Below are 5,398 nucleotides of genomic sequence, written 5' to 3' on the forward strand. Positions count from 1 at the left end.
AAAGAAAGAAAGAAAGAAAGAGAGGAAGGGAGGAAGGGAGCAAGGGAGGGAGGGGGGACGGAAGGAGGAAGGAAAGATTATTAGCTTAAGTGGCAGGGTTAATGGCTTCAGGTACAGCTTGATCAAGAAGTTGAAAGATATCATTAGGGTAAGACTGATTTATTTTCATCTTTCAACTCTGCTCCTTCAGGACAGGCTCTATTCTCAGTCAGGCTCTCCTTTTGTGGAGATAGGGCAGAGAAAGCTCATTGTCCTCCCATTGCTGTTTCCCTCTTACTCTTTTGTAATAAGACCTCTAATTTGTGGCTGAGCACACAGCCTCCTAGATAAAGACTACATTTCCATGCCTCGAATGCAGTTAAACATAGCAGTGTGACTAAGTTCTGACCAATGGGATATAAGTGGAAGTGTCATGAGCAATTTTTAGAAAGTGTCCTTGAAGGATCCCTCTTTACCCCTTCCTCCTCCTCACAGCCTGGAAGCTCAAGCAGCCATCTGGGACCATCAGGTAGAGCCACGCTATCAAGGATTAGAGCAAGAGAGAAACAACTCTCTGATGACCTTGGAGCCACCATGTAGCCCTGAATTGCTTACCTCCAGATTTCATTTTATGTGAGAGAAAATACATTTCTATCTTGTTTAAATTATTGTAAATTTGGGTTTTCTGTCTCACAGCAAAACCTAATATTAATTAATACACATAGCAGAATGCTTACCACAGTTCCAGGGGTATATCCTATGATGTGAAGCCCTGTAGTATACTCTGCCTGCCTTTTTTTTTCAATAGCCCTAGAAAGAGTTGCATTTGAACATTTCTGCAGCTCTGATTGGGTCATGGGCCAATCCTTGAACCAATCACAGTGGCCTGGGGCTCTGACAGGTGTAACAGATGTGCCCACTGCTGGAGCTGAGTGGAGTTCTCTCCATCTGAACTGCACAGACTGAGAGTTGGGAAGGTTTCCCAGAGGGGAAACAACAAATGTTCACTCTGCTTCCCAAGCCAGATTTTTTTCCCCTAATTTTCTTATTTCTAACAAAGATATGATCATTCTTCTAGGCTCACAACATTTTATACATAATCCATTACTTCTTGGTATAATCTATTCCCCAGCATCTCTCAGGAAACAAAAACAAAGAGACACTGTGGTGTAATTTACTGTTTCATGGTGTAATCTTTGAGGGGGGGGGTAAATGATAAACACGTGCTCATGATGTTCTAAGAAAAACATTTTTTTTATTTTTTATTTTTTTTAGTAAGCTCTACACCCAACGTGGGGCTCAAACTCACAACCCCGAGATCAAGAGTTGCATGCTCTACTGACTGAGCCAGCCAGGCACCCGCCCTGAGAAAAACATTTTAATAACTATTATAAATGCAATGGTTAAAAGTACACAAAACCAATAAAGTAACAGATCAGTATTCTTCAAAAATGTCAAGGTTATGAGGGACAAGAAGACTAACTGTCACAGATTAGAGGAGATTAAGGAGATGTGAGGACTGTGGAGGATAGAGTCTATGGTGGCTAGTCATGATCCCCAATCCTTGGTGGTCATGTCCTTGTATAATCCCATCCCTTTGACTTGTTTCTAACCAGTAGAATATGGCAAAGGTGACGAGATGTCATTTCTGTGACTGTGTTACTTTATATAAGACTCCACATTGCTCACTCAAGAGATCTCTCTTCCTAGCAGTCCTTAAAGAAATAAATGGCCCTTTCAGGAGGCCCACATGCAAGAGCCGAGGGCAACATCCAGCCAACATCCAGCAAGAAGCCAGGGTCTTCAGTCCTACAGTCTCAAGGGAAAGAATTCTGCCAACACTTGAGTGAGCTTGAACTCGGATTCATCCCAGTCTAGCCTCCAAATGAGACTGCAGCCCAGCTGACACCTAGTTGCAGTCTCGTGAGACCCTAAGCAGAGGATCTAATGAAGGTGTACCTAAACTCCTAACCTACAGAAACTAGAAAATAATTAATGTCTTATTTTAAGTCACTAAGTTTGCAGCAATTTATTGTGTAGCAATAGCTAACTGTCTTAACACCAGCTGCTGTGACAAAATACCATAAACTGGGCAGCTTATCAACAATGGAAATGTATTTTTCACAGTTTGGGGAGCTGGAAGTCCCAGATCATAGTGCCAGCAAGGTCAGATTCTGATAAGAGCCCTCCTCCAGGTTGTAGATGGCTAACTTTTCACTGTGTCCTTGCAGTGGGGAAAAGAGCAAGCTAGCTCCCTGGCCTCACTTCATAATCCCATTCATGAGAGCTCCACCCTCATGATCTAATTTCTTCTCCCAAGGCCCCACTTCCAAATACTATCACACTGGGGATTAGATTTTAGCATATGAATCTGTCGGGGGACACAAACATTTTTGGTCCATAACAATAATGGATACAACAACTAAATGCAATACGGGATCCTGGAACAGAAAAAGGATGTTCATTGAAAAACTAGTGAAATAAAAGTTTGTAGTTTTTAGTCAAGTACCAACGTCAATTCCTTAGTTTTACTCTTTGTATTATTATTATATAAGATGCTAGAATCAGGGGAAGCTGAGTAATGAGTACATGGGAACCCTTTACTACACATTTAGAATCTCCAGATAAAAAGTTAAAAAGTAAATACAAATAAATGTAAAAGCACACAAATCAGCTATAAAACTTGTGAAAAATAAGCCTGGATTCTGTTGGCTAGCAATCCTGTAAAAATAACAAAATGTTCATCAAGGTGGAAAAGAAAATGATAATTTGACACTATATATCCCTGTCCGATGCCCAGATTTCCCGCCTGCCCAAGCTCATCTGCTAAGTCAACGCCTGGGCAGCATTTCTCCCCTTGGCACACAAATCACTTATTTTCGATTATTTGATATCTCACAGTTGTAGTTTTTATTCTTAGTTGCTATGATTATTTGGAGTTTTATTCTTAGTTGTAGTTTTATTCTTAGTTGCTATGATTATTTGGAAACAATATTTATATAAAGTTCTTTCCCCCAACTCTTCCTACTCCCTAGAATTCTCTCCCTTTTGTCTTTCTGATAGCTTCTTCCATAATTATATCACTTTTTTTCTTCCTCTTCCATATCTCTTTCCCTTCCCTTCACAGTCTCTTCCTTGAGTGGCTTAGAATTTCTAAGGAAGGTTAATGGGAACCACCAATATAAGAGAGATGAGAGGGCCTGGTATATTACTGATTTTTTTTTATACTTGGGACAGCAATACACAGAACTCACTCCCATACCTTCAAAATTTTAATTGTGCAGTGCTTAGACTCCATCTAGAATTCATCACTTTTGTCTCCTTAAATCTTTACAACAGCATCTCAGCCCTGGGGTGAAATGTGCCGGAGCTATACCTTCTTGACCTCAAGTGGGTTTTATAACTTCAAAGGAAGTTTGTAATCACTTTTTAAAATGTAGATCAGGTATACAACTTGGCAAAGGAAATGAATGTGGAGAGCCAGAAAAAGTTATTAAAAAACAGAGTTCATTTTTACAGGCTATTGTTTGGAAAATAAATAGCTGGATCCCAAACAAAACTAGATCCCAAACAAAACTAGAATAATAAATATGCCATTGACTTGGTGAAAATGTCCTGTATCTGGTTGAGATGGGCATGAATATTAATTGAATGAATTCCTTACTTTTATTCTGGTCTGTAGAGTTAATTAAAAACCTCTTAAACTTATTGGGAGCTCTCAGGCCTATTTCTTCCTACTTGCTCTGAGCATTATGAATTCCTGTATAGATCTTAATGTCAACAATGTTTGGTTAGTGTCTATTGTATAATCTGTACTTACATGCTCTGTCTTCAAGATGTTTAACTATTCTTCCGAAATTATAGATCCTTCTTTTGAAGTGGAGATGGAAGAAGGCATCTCCTAGTACTAAAGCTGAGGCACAAAACCATACTTACGTGTAGAGTATAAAATAAATCTCTTTTATTTAAAGGGCACAAAGATGATTAGGGAAAAATAGAGGAGAACTAAATGAAGGTTCTTATTATACTCATAGAAGTTACTATTAGCTGTTCATTATTTTTGTTAAATAATGTACATAGAAAGAGATTTGAATTTCTGGTTTCCAAAGTACTTACTTTTTTAAAGTAAATTTTAAAGTGCACTCAGAGTCTTAAGGATTTTCTTATCTATACAACCTAGTAAGCTTAGGGACACATGGACTTCATTGAGTGCTCTGGATTTAGAGAAACAAAAACCGAATTCAAGCAGAAATAAATTTAATTTAAAGTTAATGCTTCAGATTTGTTAGCATACCTGGAAGAGATTTTATTCTCACAAATGTTTGGTTGTGTTCTCAACGTTGAAATGAAAAGGAGTCCCGTGTGTCCAGTGAATGTTGACGGGTGGGCGAAGCCTGCTCTGACGGGTTGGGCACACCGCGGGTGGTTGGTTTTCAGTCCCACACTCCTGAGGGGGAGAGTGAAGAGTTCGTGGTGCTCATGAATCCTGTGCAGAGCCACTGAGAAATCATGTTCCCCAGAGAGATGGTCTAGGAAAGAAGGAATGAGTTCAAGAAGTATCACGCTTCTCTGGACTGTTTTCAGGGCTCAGCAGCCAAGGAGAGATTGAATGTATTTCTTGTGCGTGTGTGTGAAATGAGAGTAGGTTAAATAAAATCTGTATTTCTAATCTTGGCTTTATTTCTTGATTCACGAACATACAAAGCCATGTCCAAATGTATTACATTATCTACAGGATACATGAGGAGGGATTATCAAGACAGAATTTCATATGTGGCTTGTCAAACTTGCGGCTTTACATTTTGTGCTTTGCACACAAATGTGCACACATGTACTTGCTTTCGCCAATCAAGACCACACTGCTTACCCTCTTTCAACTGAACTTGACCTTTGAGTTGTTTCTTCAATAGCGGTTTGAGGTTTGCTCTGTTACTCCCTCTCTTGTGGTTGCCTTTGTGACCCAGGACCCATGTTTCCAAATTTTCTGGCTGAAGTTACATCTCAGAGCTGAGAAAGTTTTACTCAGTGAAGCTCAATTTATTGAGCACTCATGCTATTAAGTGCTATCCTCATGCTATATTCCGGTGAACTCATCTAATCTTTATAACCCTGTTATGTAGACCCTATTGTTAATATCATTATTATTCCTTTTAACAGATGGACAAAACTGAGACACAGAGAGGTTGAGTAACTCACCCAAAGGCACACAACAAGTAAAGAGAGCCAGGATACAATCTCAGGAAGTCTGGTTCTGAGGCCCATTCTCCTAATTCCTATACCACGGTCACCACTGTGTTGTTTTCTACATTTTCTATAAGGAAAATCTTTAACAATTGGTACTTTAAAACAGTGAAATAAAAGGTAACTAGGCAAAAAGTCTATAGCTATACCCAAAAGAAATTATGGTCTAATGGACAGA

The sequence above is a fragment of the Neomonachus schauinslandi genome, chromosome 1, assembly GCF_002201575.2.
Source record: "Neomonachus schauinslandi chromosome 1, ASM220157v2, whole genome shotgun sequence".
NCBI classification, from domain to species: Eukaryota; Metazoa; Chordata; class Mammalia; order Carnivora; family Phocidae; genus Neomonachus; species Neomonachus schauinslandi.